General features: G+C 49.6%; 1 pseudogene; it reads right to left on the bottom strand.

Annotated features, from left to right (window-relative positions):
* Positions 1-24,869: 24,869 nt before the first annotated feature.
* LOC114081549 (pyruvate dehydrogenase E1 component subunit beta, mitochondrial pseudogene) lies at positions 24,870-25,883 on the bottom strand (annotated as a pseudogene).
* Positions 25,884-26,208: the final 325 nt, after the last annotated feature.

Below are 26,208 nucleotides of genomic sequence, written 5' to 3'. Positions count from 1 at the left end.
AAAAGTGGTAAAGCTGCAGTGGTGCGAAGGAGACAGCAGGCTGGGGCAGGAGCTGCTAGTCACAGCCTTCGGGACTCTTAAGGGTCTGCCAGTGGGATCTGGGTAGAAAGAAAAGCAAGAACAAGAAATGAGTGGCCTATGGGACTGAGTTCAACTAGTGGACAGTGTGTGGCCAGATAGTCGCCTTTTTAAAGGAACCTCTTTCTGATATTATGTAAGCTCCAGGAGAGCAGGGATTTTTAAAAAAAATTTCTGTATTTCCCAAACCTGGAATAAGCTCTGGTGCAAAGTCAGTGTTTAATCAATGTTTCTTGAGTCAATGTGTTGGCTGTTTCTTGAGCATGCAGGGGTGTGCACACCTTCTCCTATGAGGGAGAGTCCCCTGGGGGGCAGGCGATGGCCCGACTTTGAGGCCACATGATGGGGTAAGATTACCTCGCTCTCCTCTGGCCACTCACCTGCCCATCCTTCATTAAAGACCAGAGGCAGGTTTGCCTCCTTCCCAAAGCTGCCTGTGTGCTGGCCCTTCCTCCTCACCTGGTTTGGGGTGGAGGGGTGGTTCCAGGAGATTGTCCCTCTGAGGCTCACCTTGGGCCATTTGCCCTTCCCTTTAGGAGGATCCCCTCACTCCCCCCATCCCCTGTGTGGCTCTAGGGGTCCCCCCTATAGCCATGCACATGGCACTTTTACTGCCTGGCTGCAGGCCATGCCTGGAGGGCCAGAGACCTCAATCCAGGGGCTGCAAGCAGCCTGATTTATTGCATCCGTGGATCCTGCAGGGAGGCTGCTGGGTGAACAGGTGTTAGTTCAATCACTGTATTTATATCCTGGTGCCCTCTGGGGACCTCCCAGGTCTTTGGGGAGGATTTGTTTACCTGGTGGGTCAGGCTTCTGCATCCATAGGGCTGCTCCCACTGTGGTCATCCTAGGAGAGTCAGGACTCTGGATCGGAACCTGACCTAGAGCCTGGGATGCCCAGGCAGTCTAGGGCAAGCTGGCCAAGTGACCCTGGTGCCTGGTGCTTGACCCTAAAACAGAGAAAGAAGCTTGTCTGCAGTTGTCCCTATTTTTACTCGGCTGTGCAAGCTTGGGACACTTATGGGAGTTCATCCCTCTCAGGTTCCAAAGGCTGCCTCTGCCCTGCGTGGGGCCCTCTGCACCTGTTCCCCAGGTGCCCCACCCCCTTCCACCATCCAAACTAAACTGGCAACTGCTCCATCTCCTGGAGGCTGAGCTCATGGTGGGAAAGGGCTCTGTAAACAGCCGGCCCCTTAAAGCTCTGTAAGCGTTGTCACTACACTGCCCAGGGACTCCTCTGCCACGGTGACTACCATCTACAGAGACCCCAACCCTCGGTCTTCATTTCAGTGAGAGCTATCACCTCTTATCTTAACGGTGGGCTCTCATGGGGCTGATGGGCAGGTGAAGCTGGCTCTCAGGATTCTCCTCGCAGCAGTGGTGAAGGGAGGACCCCGGCTTCACAGCACAGAGCCGGGGGTGCAACCCTCATCTATCCTCTGGTCAGCCCTGTGTCACCGGCAGCTCTCCTTCCCTTCCTGGCCCTCTGGTCTCCAGTTTTGGGTGTCTGCCAGGGGAGGGCTGTGCCTGGCCAACCTCTGACCAGCTTCTCATTCATAAATGAGGCCTTGTCCAGAGGTGCAGTAGAGAAGGTCAAGAACGTTAGCCTTCTGCGCTGGTGTGCTAGCAGTTTGGACCAGGCCTCAAGCAGGGTTTCCCTAAATGGAGGCAATACTGAGAGGTGTGGCTGCCTTTGGAGTGACAGGCCCCTGAGAGGAGACTCTGCTGGCCTGGGAAGAGCCGCGTGGGCCCCTCGGTGAGTGCAGGGGTGGAGAGAAGCCAAAAGAGGCGATCCCTGGAGCAGGCCAGGACTTGGAGGCTCTGGTGACTCCCAGTGGGGTCTGGATCCCTGCCCAAGGAGTGGGTGCTGCTGCTTGGGCTGATTCCTTCCACAGCCCCTTGAGAACATCACAGGTGGCTCTTTCTCACTGTTTCTGCCAACTTGAGCCTCTTGCGCTGTGAGCTTCATTTGGAACACATCCCCCCACTCTTCTGTATAGGCTCAAAGGCTGCCCTCTTCCACCCCTCCTGAGGTCCACCACTTTCCTGGGCCTCCTGCTGGGGGCACCTCTCCCACTCTGTGTCTGCAGAGCTGAACTTTGTCTTGCAGTTGTTCTGTGCACTGACCTGGGAACTCCCTGCGCCAGGGTCTCTGTCTTGGCTCAGGTGGCCTCTCTCATACACAGCAGATACTTAACAGCTCGAATAACTCAACAACTAGATGTAAGTGATGCGATACTTACACCAGCAGAAGGTGGTCGGAACAGCTTCATCCCTGGAGTTGTTTGAAACCTGCAGCTTTACTGAGCATTCCAAAGGATCTAGACCTGAACCCAAGGACAGCAGAGTTCTCATCTGTAGATTCTTCCAGGTCCTGCGAGGTAGTCAGGGCGGCTGCAGATGAGGAGCCAAGGGGATGGAAGGTTCAGGACTGTTTTGGGACATTCCTCGAGTGGCAGAATTGGGGTAGGCACCCAAGTCTTTGACCTAACTATTAGGGAACAGTAATGAGCAGATCCAGGAGCCTGAGGCTTGATAACTCAGTGCCCCCAGAGCCAGGGGTTGACTTCCAAGGACATCTTTTCAGGGATTTGGTTGTTGGTTAATAAAGAAAAATAAGGGGGGAAAAAAAAAGCAAAAGGAATCCACAACTCCCACCCCAGATTCTTCCCACGACTCTTTTTTTTAAAGTAATGCATTCATTTCAGAAATGTAAATTGTTAGTCTCCCAGCTACCACCCCTCTCTCTCTACACAACCTCTGTCAACAGGTTTTTTTTTTTTTCAAGGAAAAAATAAATGAAGTGTGCATTACAGCAGTGTTATTTCATATGTGTGTGATCTATTGCACTTATTTACTCAACGTCAGAGGGGGCGCACGCACGGCATGTCGTGCTGAGCGCTGCCTTCTTCAGACATCTGTTTGCAGTTCCGTTTGTTCACCTGCTCCTGGGTGTCCAAGTCCTCCCGGCACTCGGAGCTACATCTTTTGGCCAATGGCTGTGTGGTATAGTCCACTGCGTGACTGTGTTTTATTTGACCAATCATTGATGAGAGACTGTTTCTAGCTTCTCGTCTGTCGAATGAGGCAGCAGCAATATACTGATCATTTGGGGCACTACCCTTGGCACGTTCATGTGAGTTGAAAGGGCTGACAATTAAAGCTCTGACCTCAAACTTGTTGGTGCCAGAAAATATTTCTTGACCTGTGTCCCTCATGTATAATGATAATATCAATAATACACAGCACTTGTCACATATTGGACACTGACTGGAACCTTATTTGTGTAGCACAATGAATTATCCCAGCCACTTAGGAAGTAGGCACTAGTATGAGTTCCCTTTGCCAAATAAGGAAACTGAGGCACAGAGAGGTGAAACAGCCTGCCCAAGGTCACATAACTCGTGCACTAATTTTCAAGGGCTGCCATAACGAGGTACCGCAGGCCAGTGGCTTCCACCACAGACGTCTGTTTTTTTTACAGCTCCGCAGGCCAGAAGCCTGAAATCGAGGCATCAGCAGGTGATGAGAACTCACTCCTTGGCTCGGAGAGGGCCACTTTCTCCCTGGGTCTCCACCTGGTCTTCCCTCTGTGTGTCGGTGTCCTAATCCCTTCTTGTAAGCACACAAGTCATTATTGGATTAGGGCCAATCCTATATCCTCTTTAAGGGTCCTAATTCCAAATATAGTCATATTCTGAAGTACTGGAGGTTAGGACTCTGACATATGAATTGGGGGGACACAATTGTGCCCATCATAGCTAGAAGTGGCAAAACCAGGTCCACACCTGGTCGTCTGTCACAGAGCCAGTTTCTACACTAGTACCCGTGAAAGTACAGTCAGGCAGGGGTGGGCGGGCTGGTGTGAGTGCTTCTGTCCCCAAGCAGAGGTGATCTGCCCAGAAGGCTGCTCTTGGCTGGGGACAGCAGCACCCCTACTCTGGCTCCAGCTAGAGGGCCTTCAGTTCAGGCAGCTGATGAGACCAGCCGTTCACACCAGGCAGCCAGGCACAGCGGGGAGGGGTCTCTGTGGTGGGGGAGCAGCTGGAAGGGGGCCTAGGGGAAGGCCTGTGATAGAAGGAAAGGGAGCTAACCAGGCGACAGATGTGTGGACATGGGTGAAAGGGAATGCAAGAGGACTGAGGTCAGGAGGGACAAGCAAGGTATCAGAGGCCTTGGCAGTCAATTAATGGGCATAATCCTTTTTCATCAGGGAAATAAAATTTATATATTGCACAACTGATCCATTCAAAGGGTACCATTCAATAGATCTTCCCAGAGTTGTGCAACCATCACCACAGTCAATTTTAAAACATTTTCATCGCCTCCAAAAGAAACCACATACTCATTAGTAGTCATTCCTCATTTCTCCCTAACGTGGCCCTCCAACTCTGCCCTGGGCCGCCTCAAATCCACTTTCTTTCTGTCTCTATGAATTTGGCTATTCTGAACATTCGATTAAGAAGTAGACTCATGCAGTCCTTGTCTTTGAGTCTCACTTAGTGCAGGTTTACCCTGGTTGGTGCATGATCAGCACTTTGTTCCTTCCCATTGCTGAGTAGTAGTACCCCGTTGTATGGATCCAAACCTGTCCCACATTTTATTTATCCGTTCTTCAGTTGATGGACCCTTGAATTGCTTCTACTTTGTGGCAACTGTGGATAACGCTGCTCTGAACCTTTTTGTTGGAGTTTTTGTGTGGGCGTATGTTTTCAGTTCTCTTGGGTATGTCTACCTTGGGTATGTCTACCTAGATTGCTGGGTCACACAGAAACTCTCTGCTTAACATCTTGTGGAACACCAGATTGTTTTCCCAAGGGGCCACGTAATCTTGATGGAGGCTGCTGACAGTCCTCCCAATGGGAAAGCTGGGTGTTAAGGCCAGGGGAAGACACTGAGTTTGTTTGTACATGAGGTCAGGGTTTTCCAAGATAAATTCTGCAAGTGTAATGCCTGGACAGGTAGGATCATGCAAATGAAATGGCTTCACATTAATTAAAGGAGGCAAGAGAGGGGTCAAGTACCTGGAAGGCAGATTTAAGAGTTTCACTCTCCCAACACTCCTACCCCCTTGTCTAAGAATTGAAACACAGGCTCTGGACTGGTCCTGAGCAGACAGAACCCAGGATTCTATAGGGTATGAATTTGGGGGACACATCCCAGAGCCTAAATCTCATCCACAGGATAACAGCCTTTGAAGCCATAATTAGAAACCAAGCTTAAAATGCAGACTCCTGGGGAAGGAGATCCATTCACTTCAGACAGAGGGTATAAGAACAGAGGCAGGGTAGTGGTGAGGTGACAATGCAGGAAGTGACCGTGGCCAAGGCCATTTTCAAGTGGATGGGCTTTGGAGAAAGTCCTGCAGGTGAACTTGGTCTGATCCCAGACAGCCTCTGCACAGCCAAGCCTGGGATCACCTCCACCCAGAGGGGAGCCATCTGACTGACTTCTTGCCAATTCTTGCTGAGTTCTCACTTTCAAAAAACAGTGCTGGTGCCATGATCTGGAACATTCCTCTTCCAAGCAAACAACAACAACAACAACAAAAACAAGAATAAACAAGCAATCTACTCCTGCTTTGCCCCCCTCTGCACGCTCCCTACCCTATCATCTGCCAATGGTCTATCAAAGAAGGACATTCCAGAACACAACTTGGCATCAGGCAGATTGGGTGGTAAAATTCAGCTCTGACCCTGAGAAACTGTGCACATTTAGGGGAGTGAATTCCCTGCTCTGAGCCTCATGTCCTCGGCGTTTTCAGGGGGATTCAGTGGGCTGGACAATGGCAAGCACACAGCATGGGGCCTGGCCCCCAGCAACACATGGCCACTGTTCTTCCTGCCCTCACACCTACCCTCCCTTTCTTTCCTCTAGCATGGGTTCCTCTTTCCTTCCTCCCCTTTGCCCCTCTTCCCCTCTCTTCTGCCATCTTGGATGCTGAGACTTGCTGGATAATTGGCACATGGCTGTTAACTTGGACACCACCGTGGGTCCATCTCCTGCCTAACTCAGTTGGTTGTATTTTTCCTTGTGTGGGAAATCCAATGCCCACTGCCTGCCTGGCCCCTGGATGGGGCCAGCATCACTTGCATCCAGTGGGGACAGGGTTCCTTCCCTGCCCTCTATGGGTGTCTACTGGCAGGCAGAAATTTCCCCCTCCATTCTCCCACATGCTTCACTAATGAATAATGAAAAAGCCTTCAGACCCGGGTGCTCTCCCTCCTGGCTCCCAGCCTGTGATATATTTGATCCTAGATGGCATAATTTTTCACTTAAATGTGAATGTATTTGCGAATTGATAGAAAATAGTTCTCGCTCTGGTGATATAATATAGGGCTGCCCCATCCTGGCTGCTATTTTGATTGTGACTTAAATGGATGAGGCCATCAATAATTATTTTATTGAACAGGCACATAAAAAATGATGCTTGGCCAAAGTAATTTCCCCGACAAAGCCAGCTAATGCTTTGTGGGCAGCCTCCCTTCGCAGTGCTGAGCTGGCTGAGAATTGCTGGAGGGGCTCTTTCCTTACCCATTCATCCCCTTCCCTGGGGTTTCCCTCCATGCATTCTGGGTGGTGGAGCAGAGTGGTCACAGCTGACCTGCAGACACCTTGGACTCCTCAGAGCACTTCATGCACACCTCAGTCCCTACCCAGTGCAAAGAGAGTGACGTGATTTGATGGAGGAGAAGGAACTTCAGAGAGGCTCAGAGGCGACACAGAGGCCTGGCCAGCTGGTGACTGGACCTCCTGGGTCCTGGGAACCAGATGTCAATAGCACATCCCTGAAGCCCTCCATTTGCCACTCTGCTCTCTCCATGTGTGATTTGGGGGCAGCAAGACTGTGGTGCCTCTCCAGGAACCCAGCTTCCTCAAATGCACCCCCTGAAGGGAAAATCGAAAGGATGAAGGCTGCTGGAGGGAGGACATGGACAAACCCTGCACCCCAGGCCACAGAGCAACTCCTCTGCCCCCGGGCACATCGTGTCCTTGTGTTTGTGAACAGCAGTCTTTTTCAGGGTCTCCTGGCCTAAGCCGGGGTCAGGTGCTGGATGGGGCAGACTGAGAAGGAACAGCCCACTGTCCAGTTGGGAGACCACCCCCCTTGTCTGGAAAATACAGTTTCCCCAACTCCAGTCTTTTGCGTTCTGCCACTATTATAAGCTTCTTGGACGTACCCCTGTACACTGAGTTCCTTACATCAACTCATGTTTTAACTTAGCCCCATCCTAGGCAACGAACCATTAAACCACTATGTGACCTACTAGTTTTGTTTTTCTCATGCATATCAAAAATAAAAGCATAATTAAAGTAACTAAAGAATAGCTGCATCCAGGTAACAAAGAGAATCATCTGGTCAACACCAGGGATCTTTGTGCCTCACGGGGGTTTCTAGTCTCACCAGGCAGAGGTGAGTGCAGGGCAATGGAGCCTCCTGTGGTCACCCTTACTCCTGTCAGTCTGGCCTGGACCAACAGAGCAGGAGCCACTCAGAATAGCTGCCTGCCCAGTGGGCTTTGATTGGCGGTGTGAGCAAAGGCCTGGGCAGGACTGTCCATGTCACCAGGGCCTGACAGGTTCACTCAGCATGGGGTCATGCGGCCTGGGGACCCTCTGTATGAAAGTCTGCTCAGTCCCTGATGGTGCCCACATGGACCCCTTTTTTACACTGGGCCTGTAACCTGCTTTCCTTCTGAACAAAACCTACTCCCTTCCCCCACCACACAGAATGCAGTCCACCTTCTGGGAATGCAGTCCAATTTTCATGTCTGGAGAGCTTGGTCAGCAAATCTCCATGGAGGAATGGTCAGAGGAGCTGAGAATAACTTGGGGAGCAAGATCAGGGGGTCAAATATTCCAGAAGTAGCCATGCCCTGGACTCCTGCCTGCCTCCCAACAGCAGAGAGCATACTTCCCTCAGGAGGAGCTAATCAGGTCTCCCTGGATTCTCCCTGCCCCCCCGCCCCCCCACTTCTTCCATTCTCTGAAGGACCCTCTGTCCCAGAGGACTCCCCTCAGATAGCAGAGGGCAACCCACAAGGGCCACAAGGCTGAGCTGGGAGCTGCCAGGCTCAGGGGCTGGAGTCTACTGGGGGTGGCCAAATGCTGGAGTCCATCATGACTTTCCCTGAGCCCAATGGGCCTGCCTGAAGCCATCTGATCCCTCCAGGATGGAGAGTCAGACTCCATGGTCTGCAGTACCAGGTGGACAGGATGGGGAGGGGTGTGTGCCTACAAGAGGGCACATTACCTTCTGGGCACTGGAATCCAATGCAAGAAAGAACTGGATGAGCCCAAGAGTTCTCTTCTCAGGGCCTGATTCAAAAGTATGTGGCCCCTAGCCTGGAGAATCCTGGCATTTTGTAAAGGGCAGGTGGTGGTGGGTCTTGGAGGACTGGAGCCTGGGCATCTACTGTGGCTGGGTATTTCATTGGGATCCAGGGTCTCATTACCCCATTGGGTGCCTTTATGCAAACTGGAGATAGGGTCCCCCTGGGTGGGTGTGACCCACTCCAGGATGCTTATTTTGTGAACAGCGCATGGCTCGGTGGCAGCCCCATGACTCCCTAGCTGGGGCTCTGGCATAGGAACACCTGGGCAGGTGGGCTCCCTGGGGCCTGGGGCTCTATGGTTCCTGACTCCCCAGGCACCTTCCTCATGACCTGAGGATGTTTCAAAGGTAATGGCATTTCACTCCACAAACATCAGGCAAAACCTGACCATCACAGTCAGTGAGTCTCATAGCCACCCACAGGGACATTAGGGACCCACACTGCAGGACGTCTGCAGAACTAAGTTTGTCCCCTGGGCAAAGGAGCGGCAAGGCATGAGACTTCAGTGCTGCCCCAGCCTGGGGCAGGCGCAGAGTGAAGGATAATTTTCCTCTCTCTTCCTTCCTTGTGTCCATTCTGGCTCTCTGCTCTCCTGTGCTCTCTGGGGCTCTGAGAGATGGGGACACTGGTTGGGGTCACCACCCATGGCAAACACAGCAGTAGAATATGCTATCCCAATCAGGGCCAGAGCGGCAGTGATGGACCCTCTGCCACCAGCCTTCTGCTTCTCCAAGGACAGGCACTCTCAGGACTGGCCAACAAGGAGGCACATCGGCAGGTGACCACCCTATCCTGGCCCCTTATGGAGGAGTGGAGTCCTGGCCCCAGAGGAGAGACTGAGAGCACCAGAAATCCCCTGCTGGTCCCTGGGAGGTGGGGAGGAGCCTGTTTTGAAAATGTGTATATAGTCACTGATTAAATCTTCACAGCCACCCTACAAGCGAGGCCCCATTATTATCCCCAGGTTTTAGTTGAGGGGACTAAAAAACACAGGGAGGTGAAACGACTTGCCCAAGGTCACACAGCTGGCATGGGACTAAGTTGGGACCAGAACCCAGCTGTGCAGCCTCCAGAATACACACCCTTAACCTCTCTGCTTTTCCACCTCTCACAACCTGATTCTCTGATCCTCCCTTGCCCAACCCCAGCCTCAAAGGGCCCTCCTCCCTGTTGGCAGCCACTCAGCTCTAGCGCTGGAGAGAGTCAATACTTATCCTCTGCTCAGCTATAAGCCCCTTGTCAGTACAGGATGAAGCTTTCAGCCTTGGTGTTATCTGAATTTGTCAGGTGTTTTTGCACAGAGGAAATACGAGGCCTAAAAGCTCAAGGTGTCTGATGACTGTGTGCGAAGAGTCCCCTTGAGAGCTGGTTCTCACACTTGGGCCCTCCAGGAGTCTCAGGGAGGGCCTTGTCCAAACGGACGGGGGCCCTCCCTGGAGTCTGAGGGCAGCAGGCAGAGGAAAGGTAGGGAATTTGCCTCTTTGTCCCTGTGACCCGGGGGGGGGTGGTGCTGCTAGTTTGGAGGGTCATAATTTGAGAACCACTGCTTCGAAGAAAGGGGAACAGGAATGCAGAGGCATGTGGGCCTTCACTGGAGGCCGTGGGCAGCAGGGCAAGGTGGGCTCCCGCAGGGGCCTGGCAGGGTTTACACGCCCCTCCCCTGTGCGAGGAGCTCGGGGCGTCTGTGCCCAGCCGTGATGAATAGCACTCATTTAAGCAGCGCGGAAAGCACCTCTGTACAGATCTATTGGGTTTTTATTAACTGTTTTACTGTCACAGTTTCAAAATCAATCACACGGTGTTGCCCTCCGGAGGCTCACTGTGGTTTGAGGCTGAAGCTGGTCTCAGTGCTGCACAGGCTGGGCCCAGACCTGCAGGGGGAACAGCGGGGGCGGCTGCATCCTTCCTCCGGCTTCATGAACAGTGGGCTTTGTCCTCTGTCTCTGAACCAGAGCCTCAAACTGGTCTGAACTCCCCACCCCAGACCAGAACTAACTGCACACATTCGTTGATTCCCGGGCCAAACCCGAATCTGAATGTCTCTCGTGAACCACTTAGCAAATCAGTGTTCACAACACAACAGGCCGGGAGAAGCAGAGACCCTTAGTGAGACAGTTTGAATCAGAAGGGACTCTATAATTTCCAAAACCATTAAACTAAAACAAACTCGGGACATCAAAAGCCTTCAAACCTGACATGAGTCAATATTTCAATTGGTCGGGCTCCCTGGCTTGACATCAGCTCCCAGGTGTAGAGGGCTGGCTCTCTGAGCTCCAGGGAAAACAAGGGTCTCTGTATTCAATGAACCAACCCCGGGAGCCCTCATCCTGTGGTGAGGGAGCTGCGGTTCCTCCCCCACCCCCTGCATGATCCTGGGAGGCACATCTGCCTCTGCCTGGCTCTTGAAAGCAGAGTGTGTAGCCATAGCCCTGGCCAGCAGCCAAGCAGCGGGGGTCCAGAATGGCAGGTGGCCCCTGCAGCAACCTTGACCTGCCCGGAACTCTCCCAGCAGAGGGACAGAGCAAAGGCTTCTCCAAGGACGGGACCAGATTCTGAGGACCAGTTGGGCTTCAGAGGGTTGCAGGTGTGCCAGCCTTGCCCAAGAACACAGTGAAGGAAAACTGGGAACAGTGAGTGGAGGAGAAGTTCAGGACAAATCGATGATATCTGAGTCTACGTGCCCAGCCCAGGACCACCTGCCTCTGATGTCTGCCTTTTCCTGATCCCTGAGCATCACCAAAATGCACCCTCATGGCTTGGTGCATCGACTTCAGCCTGCTACTTGAATTTGCCCATGTTCTAGTACGGTGTCCCTCCCTCCCTGTCTTTTTTCCTGCTTTCCTTCCTTCCCTCCCTCCCTCTCTCCCTTCCCTGTTGAGATTCCTTCCACATCTGCCTGCATCCCCTTGCCTGGCTCCAGGAAAGCCCTGCTCAAAGGCGGAATGGGCACTGCCTTCTTTATTAAGAAGTCTGCAGGGAACATCTCTCACCGTGAAAGGAACGAGGCGCTGACCCATGCTATGACACGGCTGAACCTAGAAAACATTATGTTGAGTGAAAGAAGCCAGACACAAAGGGTCACGCAGGGAATAACATGCCACCTAAATGAAAGCTGCACAGGGAGCCCACGCAGTAGCACATGTCTGTCATCCCAGTGGCTGAGGCAGGAGGATCACAAGTTGGAGGCCAGCCTGTGCAACTTGATTTTGTCTCCAAATAAAAGGGACTGGGGGTGGGGGTGCACCTCAGGGGTAGAATATCAGAGTATCCCTGGGTTCAATACCCAGTTCTAGAAAAGAAAAGAAAAACAAAAGGCAAATCCTCAGAGACAGCAGATAGACTCGGGCTGGGGATGTGGCTCATGGTTGAGTGCCCCTGAGTTCAATCCCTGGTACCAAAAAAAAAAAAAAAAAAAGAAAGCAGATCGGCTGCAGGTGGTGGGGGTTGGGGTATGGGGAGAGGTTGCTTAATGCATGTGGAGTTTCCTCTGGGGGATGAAAAAGGTCTGGAATCAGACGGAGGTGATGCCTGTACACCATGGTGAATACGCTGGGTGCCACTGGATGGTTCCTTTTATGTGAGTTGCACCTCAATTAAATAAACAAAAAGTCCTGCCGGGGTCCCCCACCCCTCCTTGCATGTTATCAGAGCACCTGTGACACCGTGTTGTCGTAGCTCTTTGAGCTTAGGAACAAAGTGTGCAGGGGTGCCAGGTGCTGTCACCAGAAGACTCTGGCTGACACACGTGTGAGCTTGGGGACACGAGGAGCTGTCCCTGGCCCCCATGGACACACATACCAGCTTAGAAGCCTCAGCAAGCCTGGCCTTGAAGGAAAGAGCAAGATAACAGAGGTATTGGAGTGTGAGGGGACAGGAGAAAAGGGGGAAGACCCTAGGACACGGGGAAGAAGTAACATGATGGGCACCCACACCTGCGGGTCCCTGCTCTGGGCACTTCAAAGGCAGCGCCTCGTTCTTTGCACCCTCAGGCAGTTGTGTAGAGAGGCTACTGCTCCCAGCTCTGCAGATGGAGAAGCCAGTTCAGCAAGGGCAAGGCCACTCGGCCAGTAGGTGGTGGTCTGGCTCCAAAGCCTGTGCTTTTGGCCCTGGCCCTACCCACTAGGCCCCAGACGGAGGGACCCTGGAAATGTGGAAATGGTGTTGTTCTGGGCCGGGATAGCCCCACACAGCCTCTCCCCATTCCCGGCCCCTGACTTCTATTCGGCTCTAATCTGCCCCCTATGGGCTCTCTTCACCTGATCATGGAGCCCACGGTGGGCCTGCTCCACTAGAAACTGGCTTCCCCATCCAGGACTCACAGGAGGGGTGGGCAGGGATTCTTCAAGTAGCTGCCTCCTGCCCCTGCTGATGCCTTGCACCAGGAGGTGTGGGGGCTGGGGGACAGCAGGGCCTGAGCCCTGGAGTGGACATTCAGGAGAGCAGGGCAGTTTCATCAAGTCCTCCTTCTTACAAGGATGGACGGGACCGCGGTGTGCCAGGCACTGTGCTAGGCCTTGGGGACCCAGCAATGAGCTCACAGCTTCCCACTTTCTAGCGGGGTGGGGGTGGGGTATAGTAAAGGAAGGGATAAATAGATCCTGCAAATCAGCGTCGGGCAAGGGAAGTAAAGCAAGGGAGGGAGACAGCCTAATGGGGAAGGTGAGTGGGGCCTTAGAAGGCTCTAGGAGAGCCTCTCTGAGAACGTCACCTGTGTGCAGGGACCTGGCTAAGATGCAGGGGAAGAGCTTCCAGGCTGGAGGAACAACAGGTGTGTGGTCCCTGAGAAGCCATTGAACTTGGTGGGTCCCAGGAATAGCCAGGAGGCCTATGTACCTGGGCAGGGGGCAAGAGCCCAGAGAGACAGGCAGGCCACCAAGGGGACGAGAAGAATGCGGGTGGGGTGTGATTTGGATTTCTGCCTGATGGGGAGTCCTGCAGGGTTGAGTATAAGAATGGCGGGGACTGACTAAAGGCTGACCAGGACAGTGCCTGCATCCCTGTGGAGGGGGCAGGAAGAGATGCAGGGAAATTAAACGATGGTTGCTCTTTTCCAGACCTTCCTGTGGCTCTTTGTGTCCCCAAGGCTCTGTATCCTGGAAAGCTGAGGAAGAGGTGAGGTGTGAGCTCTGACTAGCCTGGGAGGCCACCTGGGGGCTGGAAGCAAGGCCCTCCTGCAAATGTACGGGATGACCTCGGGCAAGTCGTTGAACCTCTTTGCATCTGTTTCCCATCTTCAAGTTTAGGAAGAATAATGTTAGCTCCCTCCAAGTGTTCTTGTGAGGACTGTGTTCTTGTGAGGACAGGGGTTGGACACAGCAAGCTCTCCATGTGCGCTGGCTATTATCACCCTCTTATGGTAGTCTCCTGGGGGTCAGTCTGAGGCTAAGGAGTGGTTCTGCCACTAGCTACCTCTCCTTTTTGCCCTGTTTCAGCCTCCGTGTCCTCACCTGTGGAAAGAGGAGTCATTAGCAGCTCCTGAAAGCTCCCTCCAGCCGTGACACCGGCACAACTGGGACCAATATCCCTGAAATACCCGAGAAAAAGCAAAACATTAAGTAACTATAATGTGCCAGGAGGGACTGCCTGGAGGTTGCATTCTATCTTGGCAATAACTCATGAGTGTTGTCCATTTCATAGATAAGAACCACTGTTCTCATCTTTTTCTTTGGTCATAGTATTATTTTTTCACCTACTGGATACATACATTGGAAGATAAAATTCCATTTTATTTTTTTCTATAAAAATTTTAATTTAATTCAATGTAGAAGAGAAAGAAAAAAATCTTTTTGGTACTAGGGATTGAACCTCAGGTTGCTGAGCATGGTGGTGCATGCCTGTAATCCCAGCTGCTGGAGAGGTTGAGGCAGGAGGAGCGCAAGTTCAAAACCAGCATCAACCACTTAGTGAGGGCTTGAGCAACTCAGTGAGACCCTGTTTCAAAATAAAAAGGGCTGGGAATATGACTCATTGGCTAAGTAACCCTGAGTTCTATCCCTGGTGCAAAAAAAAAAAAAAAAGAAAAAGAAAAGAAAGTCAAATGCATAAGAACCCAGGGGTGCTTTACCATTGAGGCACATCCCCAGCCCTTTTTGTTTTTTATTTTGAGACAAGGTCTCACTGAGACTAGCCTTGAACTTTCAATCCTCCTGCCTCAGCCTCCTGAGTCTCTGGGATTATAGCTGTGCAGTACCATATCGAGCAAATTTAATTAAATTTAAATTTAGATTTTCCTGGATCAGTGTTCCATATGCCCTTGGAAGAAAAGTCTCCTAAGGTACTCAGAATGATCTTTTAAATGGGGTTAGGATTTGGAAACATGGAGAGTGGAAATAAAAGGAAGGTCCCAGGCCAGGACTAAGACAGAACAAGTTGGATGGTTTCCTTCGTTGCTCTGGGATAGATGGGAGTGAATATGGGTTTTCCGGAGGATGTCCCTGAGGGCCGCAGGTGACCACTCAGCCCAACCCTAGTGTTCAATAGGCCCTGGTGTAGCACATCAGGCAGGTGTGAAGGAAGGCAGAAGACAGGGAGGGCAAAGCAACAGCGGTACCTTTCTCAGACTTTGGCCACGTGCTGGGTGTTTTCATGGGGAGGGGCCACAGAAGATAGAGCCCTGGAAGCTGACCCACAAACCAGTGCTTGCATTGACGTGCCCTGGCTCCAATGGGTTGATGGATGATTCCATTTGGGCCTGGAGGGAGGTCACTGGTGGCCTGCCTTTAAGGTCACTGCTTGGCTGTGAGCGCATGAGCTGTCAGCAGCTCAGGTTTGTGGGTGCAGATGCCAAAGCTGGGAGGGACAGTGATTGCAGGTATTCCAGTGTGAGGCCAGCGAGACCACAGAGTCCACCCCTCCTTACCCTAGGAAGAGGCAGAGCTGGTTCAAAAGCACATAATTGGTTTGTGGCCAGGCCAGCCTAGGGCCAGTGTTTTCACCTCCCTGTGACATGTTGACCAATTCAGGATTCACAGGACCCTGGTAGGCCCTGGCCAGAGACTAACTCCAGCAGGACAGAGGTAACAAGGACGACTTTGTGTTTCAGGATCAGAGAAATCGATTGCCTAAGTGCAGGGTGCGGGAGGCTGGGTCACAGTGGGGGGGTGTGGAAGACCCAGGGGTGGGGAGGCTGGCCACAAGATCAATAGAAGCAGCAGTGTGGTCCGGCCACTAAGCAGGGGAGCCCTGCCTTGGTGGCTGTGCAGAGCCAACACCTCCAGAGCCTGAGAGGCAGCAGCCACAGTCTTGCCTGTGCTTGTTGTCCACTTACCAGGGCTTTTATTTCTAGGTGTCACAGATTAAAAAGCACATCAAAGTTTGAAGACTTTAGAGAGAAGAATGGCTGTGCTGCGAGAGAGCTGGGAGGCCTGTCAGAAGCCCTGTTAGAGGAGCGGAGAGCCTCGCCTGCAAGCGAGGACTAGGATAGGTGACGGTGAGCAGTGCTTTCAGTTTATGAGGGCGTCGTATGGATGCAGGCAGGGGCTTGTCCAGGGTGGCCCTGGAAGCAGGGCTGGGGCTCAGAACAGTGCAGAGGGGTGCAGTGGCTCTCCAGCTGCTGCCCAGAGAGTGCCAGGCAGTTAGCAGGAGCTACCTGAAAGGGGAGCAGACTCGAACAGAATAGGAAGCGTATCTCTGCCCTACCTTGACCCTCTTAGTGGTTCAGAGTGCTGTTTCCAATGTGTATTACAGGTATGTAACTAGTAATTACATCACATGGGGCAAAATCCAGGAGTACACAAGGGCTCGTCTCTGCCAGAATCCCCTGGAAAGCACAGTACCTACATGCTGGATGTGACTAGGAAGAGCACATCCCCCTCTCCTGGGAGAGGGATGAGGTGAGCTGCAGAGGGGGAAGAGCCCTGTGACGACATGATCCTGTCCTGCCTCCAGCTACATGCGCCTGAGTGCTGGGTCCCAGAGGGTTGCTCTTAAATCGTGTCCCAGGATTAACATGCAGGAGACATGGGAGAAGAAATTTGTCAGCTTCTGTCACCAGCTGGGTGGAGATTATCTCCATGGAGGCATTCTCCTATCTGGGTGGGGCAGGCATGGACACCAAGGCGTGGTGCTGCAGTGGTGATGTCCAGAGGGAGGGGAGGCAGGAGGAACAGTAGGTGCAAGAAGCAAGGTGGCACCTTGGTGTCTGCACAGAGCTCCTCACTGCTTGAGGCTGGACCAAGAGACAGTAAGGCAGAAAGGGTCTGATGGACCTGATACCTGGGATGTGTGACATAGTGAGTGGGGGGAGTAAGTCTCCCTCCTCTGCTGACCCACCTCCCGGGGCCCCCAACAGAGACAAACATTGTTTTCTAGAGATCCCACAGCAATGAGCACCAATACCTGCAAATATATAATGCAGGGGATATAGGAATGCATGTATTTTCATGGGAATGGGTGTGGACTGTACCACAGGGCACTGTCTTACGTAACAATATATCTTGGAGATCTTTCTCGTTCATACAGAGCTCTTTCTTGCATTTGAATAGCTGCATAGCACTTCATCCTGTTGATGTACAACCAACTTATTTAAGTGTCCCATTAATGCACATTAAGATATCTCTACTCGTTTGCCATTTAATTATTATAGCAGTGAACTTTCTCATACATAAGTCATTTGCATCCCTGGGAGTTTATCTGTAGGTCTAAATACCTAGAAATGGGATAGTTGGGTCTATAGGAATATGCATTTGTAGTTTTGGTAATGTTGCTGAATTGCCTTCGAGGACAGCAGTGCCAGGCTCCCTCCCCCACCAATGCGGGCACCTGCATTGGCTTGCTTTTCATCTCTGCCAGCGCAAAAGTTAGGAAGTTACAGTTCAGTGTGGTTTTAATGTTCATGTTCGAAGTTAAGCATGAAATTGCCTTTTTTCATACATTTAAGAGACATTGACAATTTATTTTCTGTGAACTGTCTATATCTTTTGCCCATTTTCCTGATTTAAACATTTTAACATGTTTCAAATATACAGAAAGATATATATATATGTGTAAATATATGCATGTACTTAGTATATATTTATATACACACACATATATATGCATATACTCTCTATATTTTATATACAGTCATCCCCCAACATCTAGGAGTTTGATTTCAGGACCCCTCTCAGATACCAAAATTCATGGGTGCTCAAGTCCCTTAAGGATAATGTCATAGGATTTGCTTATCACATATGCACATCCTCTCTAGGCAAATAGTTGTTATACTATATTGTTTGGGAAATAATGACAAGAAAATAAAGTCTGTACATCTTCCGGACAGACATTTAAAAAAATAGTTTTAATCTGTGGTTGATTGAATCTGTGGATGCAAAACCCATCTATATGGAGAGCTGAACGTATGTGTGTATGTATTTAAAATGAGATATTAAAAATAAAAAAACAACTTAAAAATAGAAAAAATTAGGAAGCAGCTTAGGAAATAGACTATTATTATACCTTTGAAGTCTCCTATATTTCCAAAAGTGACTATAATTCTCAAATTTGTGTTTTTTCATATTTTAGTTTTATATATACATATTATACAAAATATATACATATACTATATATACCTTATATGTATATAGATAGTATATAGTACATACTGTGAATATGATTTTTGTCATTACAGTGCTGCTAAATATACATATATTGTATGCGTTTTATATATATACAGAGAGATAAAGATGAGAATTGATCTTCTTAAATAATAGATTGTTATATTTTGGGGGGCTTTTTTAAGTGGTATTGAAGTATATATTTCTATAATTGGTATTATTTTTCAAAGTTCCCAACATTGTTTGAGAAATTTGTCTATGTTGTTAATAGCTTCAGTTTATTAATTTTTACTTCTATATATATACCTCACAACATAATATTTCTCTTGTTGATGCCTTGGGTTACCCCTAATTTTTGCTATTATGGTGTTGCTAAGACCTTTCCAGTATGTATCTCCTAGTGCACACAGACAAAGATTTCTAGAGTACATACATACACCCAGAGTTGAAATTGCTGGGTCATAGGATGTATGTATCCTCAGGGAAAGAGATAATGTACCTTTGGCCATTTAAAAAATAGATTGCTGATCTTATTGATTGTAGGGGCTTTTCAAATATGGAAGCAATTAGCACTTTGTCCCTGATACAGGCATATTAGTATTTAGATGCTCAGAAAAGCCCTTCAGTAAAGAAACCTACTTAACTTGGTATTTCCCTAACTAAATTAACCAAAAGCCCTTGTTCTCCATGGAGTACCCCACAGAACGACCTTGGGAACTATATAGGACCATGCATCAGGACCTGGCCACAAGTTGTATCTGGGCACCATCCAACAGGGTCGCTCTCTTCTGCTCAGGGGACCTTAATGCTACAAGGTGCAGAACCTCATGAGAAGCCTCTCTGATCTACATGATATCATCCTTTTATCCACCGTACACAGTGCCTTGCCCTCAGCATCCCTAATCTTCATTCCCACAACCAAGAGGTACCTAGGGCCTAGAGCAGAGAGCTTTCTTGAACAAAGATGAACCCACCATGTGAAGCAGCAACCACCTTTGCTGCATTGAGGTCTCTCAGGACATATTTAAACCCCAAAACAATGCCCCCACCCAACTTCCCAGGAAGCTAGGCGGACACTTGCCCATCATGGTCTGTGCTGCTGGTGGGCAGGTTATTTTGACACATATGCCCTGGATCTCCATCTCCTGATGGCACGTCCTTGCTGTTCCCCCTATGGGAACTGTGGCACTTGGCACGGGTCTTGGTGCACAATGGAGGATTACTTGAATGACCAGATCAGGAATGACAACAACAGTGAGCATGTATTAGACACCATAGGTGGCTCTGTGCTGAGGGCTTTATGAGGATGATCCCCCACAATTGTTCACAGTGAACAATTATATGCCATTATTGTCACCTCCGTTTTGCAGATGAAGAAATGGAGGCTGTGGGAAGCTATATAATTTGCCAAGGTCACACGGTCCCTGAGTGGTGGAGGCAAGATTTGAACTTCAGTGTCTGGGCTTGTACTGCATCATGCTATACACCTGACCAGATGGATGAGCCAGGTGGCCCCCGTCTAGCAGATGCCACATGCACTAGTACCCAGGAATTGCCGCTGGTGGCAATGACACCAGTTCCAGAGGCTTTCATTCTGCACGGAGGGGAGGCCTCTGGGAATAGATAGTCATGGGATGGGAAGGACCCAGACCTGGTCCTCTTCCCCATCCCTGTTCTCCTCCTACCAGCTGTGGTCACAGGCCCAGCCCAAGGCCACTTGAGACTCAGGCGAGAAAACATCCCAGTTTGCAGTTGGCAGTTGCTCTGGGCAGGCTGCAAGCAAACAGCTGCGACTCGAGTCCCCAAGCTCCCCCCACCTTACCTGTGTCAACACTTTTATTTTTAAAGCAGCACAGCCAAGGTGGGGACTGGCAGTGGGCAATGGGGAGGGAGGGAGCCCGGCCCTTATCAGCTCTGGGTCCTTGCATATGTAACGCTGTCATATAATTAACAGTGAAGATCATTTACATTGTCGCTTAGCTAATTTTCATAATGTTTTCTTTATTATCAGAGGAAGAAATTAACCCAAGAATTTATTTACATAGCAGCCTCAAACAGTAACAGCTTGCTAATTGCCTGTTAGGTGATTAATAAGCTTACAGCAGATGCTAATGCGTCGTGGGCTCCCCGTTTCAAAGGTGCTCTTGCCGCACGCTTGTGTTTTTGGCAGCTTAATTAGTGCAATAATTATGTACTTGTTGCTCCTTCTTTCGAGCAAATACTGTCAAATGCTTAAAAGATTAAAGTGAATTATATCCTGAGAACTCAGCGCTTGAGGATGCCCGTTCTTGCTAACTTCTGTGCTAGTGCAAAATAGACGAGAATAAATAAGAGAGGGGGTCTGACTTTGTTGGCCGGGAACAGGATGAACTAGACCCGGCTGGGTCCTAATCCAGGCTTTGCCCTCGGTGATGGAGAGACCCAGCACCTGCCTCAGTTTCTCTTCTATAAAGCGAGGGCCAAATCATTGGCCTGAGAAAGTGGGGAGAGGAAACGAGAATCAGAACGACTCGAAGGACATTGTGACTAATGCTCTGTGTAGATCCCAGGTGGTCCTGATTTGGACAAATCGATTCTACAAAGACATCTTGGAGCTAATCAGAGAAATTTGACCTTGAGTTATGTAGAGGACGATATCCAGGAATCATTGCTGATCTTAATAGGTGTGATAATGGCATAATGGTTATGGGAAGGAAAAATATGCTCTGTTAGATACGCATACCAAAGAGTTTGGGATTGAAATGATAGAATGTTTGTGATCTGCTTTGAAAATTTCCAGTCTCCTCCTAAAAATAGATGGTCTGAAGATTAAACAGGATTGCAAATGTGGAGCCACACTGAAGCCAGATGATAAATACATTGGGATCAGTATAACTATCTTCTCTGCTTTTGTATATGTTTGAAAATGAATAAAAAATGAGATCATAGGAAAAAAGAGATAGGAATTCTCTCACCACCTGGGCCTTAGAATGCAGTTCTGTTTAAGGACAGCTCTATCCCTTGCTAGCTGTGTGGGCTTGGGCGAGGACCTAACCTTTCTGTGCCTCTGTTTCCCCATCTGTGATATGGAGATGTTCTTGGTGTTAGGATTGACCAAGATAATGCACATAGGTTTTGGCACAGTGCCAGGTACAAACTTTTCTTTGTCCTTATTGTTCTTGAGATTGCTGAGGACCTCCTGCTCTGGTGAGCTGTGGGGCCACAAACACCTGGCCGCTGATTTGTTCTGTTCCGTCTCAGTGCTGGGCCCATTCCTGGCTTCAGCCTGGAAGCAGTGGTGGCCTGTGGCAAGGGACGCTGCAGCCGTGTTGGCTTCTCACTCGGGGACCTTGAAAGCCCATCTTTGTTACCTAGGATGACCTAGCCCCTCAGGTTCTCCAAGGCTACCACCTGCCCTGCAGCCATGCCCTGTCTTGTGATGAAGTGGCTTCTCTTCCTGCGTGGCTTCTGACCAGAGTCCTGGAATCTGCCCTGTGAGAGCTGCTGCCCTGTGGCCGGTTGTCTGAATTTCCTGTTGCCAATTCTTCCACTGGGAATCTGTGCTCTGACCCGACCCTGAACCCAGCTCCTGAAGCTGCTCTCAGCTCCCAGCTATTCCTACTGCTCCCTCCTACCAGCTAGAGCTGGGCCCATTCAGGCTTCGGCTTCTCACAGTCATTCCCTTCTTGCAGGGAGAGCAGGCCTGGGCCTGGCATGTGCTGGCCTGGCCACTGGCCCCTTGCATGTTTTGTGCCCAGGCCTTCGTTTTCCCATCGATATGAGATGAGGGCTGGAGCAAACTCTCTCAATGCCCATCTTTCATGGATGGACAGAATTTCTGGAGTCTCTGCAGTCCCAGCACCCAGAGTAGACCATCTCAGAGCAGGAGCTGGGCAGATGTCTACCTATGCATGGAATAGAGGGACAAATCAGTGAGCAAAGTCCGTGTTTATGCCTCAAACTCCCTCTAAATACTACGAGCTGGCTCTGCTGCCTGGCATCTGCACTGTGAGGATGTTGGTCCAGTCTTGTTGGTGGACCCAACCACAGTATCCCACTCAGGGCTCCCTGTTCAACCCTGTGTGCACCGAGATGGAGTTTTGAGCACACTCTGATAAAACAGGCAGAAGCAGCAGGATTTTACATAGTGTGGGAAGAAGACTCAGTCTGTGTCACGTTGAGCAGGGGAGAGCCAGGAAGCCCGTTTCTGATCCTCAAGCACATGGCTGAACCTGCCTCTGAGCTTTTGCTCGGCAGCTTCCCTTCCTCCTCCCAGGACTTTCTCCACACTCTCTCATCATACCCTGTTTTCAATGTGCTCCTCCTCCAGGAAGCCCACCAGGGTATTCTGCTATTTTCAGGGGTCTGCACCTGGATCTTGAATCGTTAGCAGCTGGATTGGCCTTTTTTTTTTTTTTTTTTTTACCTTAGTGTCTCTGTGTGGAAAGGAACTGGCCCTAATGTTGAGGAGGGCAGGAATCGCCCTTTTGTCTTTCCCTGCAGCCACCTCAATTCCTAGCCCAGGGTGGAGCAGAGAGCCCAGGAGGCACTCAGTGTCATACAAACAAGGACTCCAGAGCCTGTCACTAGGAGATGAGGAAGGCAAGGCCCAGAAGTTGAGCGTGTTCAAAGCCTGGTTCTGTCACCCCATGCTACCCCCATGAACAGCAACTGTGCCCAGCCAGGGTGGCACTGACCACTGAAGCAGAGGCATGAAGACCCAGGCCATGTAGCCCCCCACATGAGGGACTCCAGGGACTTGGGTACAGCCAGGTGGATGAAAGGTTTCCAGGACAAAGACTTTCAGGGCTGAAACTGGGAAAGCTCCACGCCAGTCAGGAATCAGTCACTCCTTGATGTCGGCTTTTGATGATGTCCTTGTCCAGGTTCCTCTCTGGCCTGCCTGAATCTGGCTGAGCCACAGGCAGAGCACACCCGGCTCAAGGAATTTCTTCCTTCCTGAATCTGACCCTGGAGAAACAACAGCACTGACAAGTCACTTTAAAGGCAGAGCCCAGGACAGGAAGTCTACAGCCCTGGTTGCCGAGGTCCTCAAGGTGACCCTAGGCTATGGCCGTCCAAAGGCCACTAGCACAGGTCTCCTTTGAGTCATCAGCTCTTTTTGAAGGTTTCCAAAAATTCCAGTTTCTGATTTTCCAGGACCCTGCAATGATCAAATCCCCCTGTTATTCCCACATATGACACCTGTGGCTCTCGTTTTTGGAACTTCCCAGAGTTACCCATTTGTATTCATTTATCTGACTCTGATGATTGCTGGCCTGGGGTTCCAGAGGACAGAGACCAGGTCTGTTTTTGGTTACCCTCCATGGCTAGAACTTTACAGTCGTGGGACATAGGAACCACAGTAGTTGACTTTTTAGTTTGTTTAAGCATTTACCATCTACCAATAGAATAAAGGCAGACTGAAAGAGTGCTTAAGTTAGCCTGAGAAGGTTTCTGTTGCTAGCAACCAAATGGACCTGCAGTAATGAATTCATTTCTTCAAAGGAGCTGTGTAGGGCCTCGTTTCTTTGCTAATTTTATGTGAATAATATCAATGAGGGGGTTATGCCGAGAAGATGGATATGTGCTCGGGTCCTACTGCAGTGGTTCTTAAACTTCAGAGCATGGGGATGGGCATGTTAAAATGCAGATTCCTGGGCTCTGCCCCTAGAGTTTCTGATTCAATTGGTATAGGGTGGGGCCTGAGAATGCAACTTTCTAACAAGTTCCCAGGTGATGCTGATGCTGCTTGTTAAGGATCACTTTTCAGAAGCATTGCCCTAAAGAAACTGAGAATCAATCTGGGACACAGCATGTGCAAAGTTGACATTTAAATGGATGCCAGAGGCCAGAAACATATTAATTAGATTCCTCACTTCTTGGCATCTGTTTCCCTCTCTTTTATAGCAGCACCCTGATTTCCTTTTGAGGATCTACTCCTTTTCTACCCTCAGTGATGTGTTCCTAATACAGCCCCCCTTTGGGAGCTATTTCTCTCATACTTGTACCCAAAGAACATCCAGTCAGGAAACTGTGCCCCCCAGTCACATGACCTGCACTGATCCAATTAGATTCCTTAGACCTCTGTAGGAATCTCGATAGGGAGCAACAAGACTTCTTTCTGCTGGACCAGAATTACTTGTGGTCATCTTGCCAAAAGAAGCCCTGAAAATGGAATTAAGAAGAGAAAAGCAGAGAAGAGAGCACTGTTTAAGTGTTCCTGGATCCAGCTATACCTGAGAACAACATTCTCTGGGCTTGTTTTTTCCCCCACAGTTAGGAATTCCTTTATTCCTTATTCAAACAAGCAAACAGTAATTGTAGATTATACACTTTTAAAAATATACGTGGGGTACGGTGGAGCATGCCTGTAATCTCAATGGCTCAGGAGGCTGAGGCAGGAGAATCGTGAGTTCAAAGCCAGCCTCAGCAACAGTGAGGCACTAAACAACTCAGTAAGACCCTGTCTCTAAATAAAATGATAGGGCTGGGGATGTGACTCAGTGGCCAAATGCCCCTGAGTTCAGTACCTGTTACTCCCCCACAAAAAAACAAACCAAAACAAAATCTCCCCTTAAGCAAAGGCAAAAAAAAAGGAAAAGAAAAAGAAAAGTAAGTTATCTTTTTCACATATATCGTTCATTGGTACAGTGCCACATGCATATCCTGTCCTGTCCTCCTAGTAAAAGAGGTAAAATTTTATATTAATTTATTCAAAGAACAGGGCAACCGTAACAATGAAAGCATGGAATCCAGGGCAGGAGAGTGGAGCATTTCCCACTCATGGATGCATTTAAACATCCCATCAATACAAAAACACCTGTTGTTGCCTTAGAGATAACTTTATGAGTAATGAAGTCTTGCAGTACCATCCAGGTGAAATCCCAGCAAGTACTTTAAGTAAATTTCAGTGACTTGATATTCAAGTCCAAACTAGAGTTCACGTTTTCTTGATTGCAAATATGATGTCCTTGACCTGAGATCTTCTGTCTTTTGGAATCTTTGCATAAGGCATAGGGCACCAATAGCAAAACATCCAGGAAATTGAATGCAAGGTCATCCACGATCCTGGCACAAATTTTAGCTCCTACTGCAAACTGGGGCCGGCCTCCTTCCAGGGCTCAGAGACAATTTGTCTTCGTAATGTTGGTTTCTATGGTTTCAACATCCATTGGTCTGATGGTACCCATACTGATCACCTCACTTTCAATTTCTTCTTTAGACAGCACCGTTGCAACTTCTCAGCAGTGGCACTCAGGTCTTGTGTGGGAAACCACGGTCCCTTGCCTTTCTATTTTGACTTTTCCAATATGAACCAGAAAATCTTTGACTGAGCTTCTGCAAGAAGTTCAAAAGGAACTCCATACATCAACTAAATTTTCCAGTACTATCCCTGGATTGTTATCTCAAATGGCTGAGTTAATAAAACCTTTTTGCATCCTCTGAATTCCAGGGGATGACTACCTTTAAGGCCTAAGGACTTCCCATCCCACGTAGCAAAGCCCTGTGAGTTCTGGACAGCCACACCCACCGAGGTGCCACTGGCTTCCCTATGACTATGAGCACAGGCTGGAGGCCCCCCAGCATACAGTAGGTCTTGGCAGCTGAATTTATAACCTGGTCAGTGGCCTGCACAGAGAAATTAAAGGTCATAAATTCACAAATGGGCCACAACCCAGCCATAGCTCCACTGACAGCAATTCTAGCAAAGCCCGTCTCAGATATGAGAGTATCTATAATCCTCGTGTCCATATTTTTTCCACAGGCCTCAGCTAACCTTGCATGTCCTGTCATACTGGGCCACTTCTTCCCCAAGCAGAAATAACTTCTCCTCTCTTTCCAGTTCCTCATCCATGCCTTGATTGATGGCATCATTCACCTGGCGCTGTCGGCAGTTTGGCAGTCCAGAGACCTGCTGAAGGGGTCCTTGCACCAGCCCAGATACCACCACCATCTTGACTGTGTTCTCCCGCCACCCCATCCTCTGGGCTTGTAAGTTACAAGAGTCGATAAACCCTGCTTTCTTCATAAGTCATATTTGGGGGTGAGATTTTTTTCTGACATATAATAAAAAGCTTCCTACTTAACACAAACTGCTGCAGGAATTTGATGTGGAGCATCCCTTTATGGGTCAGGAAAACTCCATGAATAATACTAGCAGAAGATTCCAGCAAAGTTGTGCGGGTGAGAAAGAGAAAGGTACAGATAGAGGCCAAGCACACAGCTGGGCTGGCCCCTGATGCCCAGGAGAAGCCTCTGGAAGAGTTGAGCCCCATAGG

This window comes from Marmota flaviventris, chromosome 2, assembly GCF_047511675.1.
Source record: "Marmota flaviventris isolate mMarFla1 chromosome 2, mMarFla1.hap1, whole genome shotgun sequence".
Classification (NCBI taxonomy): Eukaryota; Metazoa; Chordata; class Mammalia; order Rodentia; family Sciuridae; genus Marmota; species Marmota flaviventris.
This window is presented reverse-complemented; position numbering and strand designations above follow the sequence as displayed.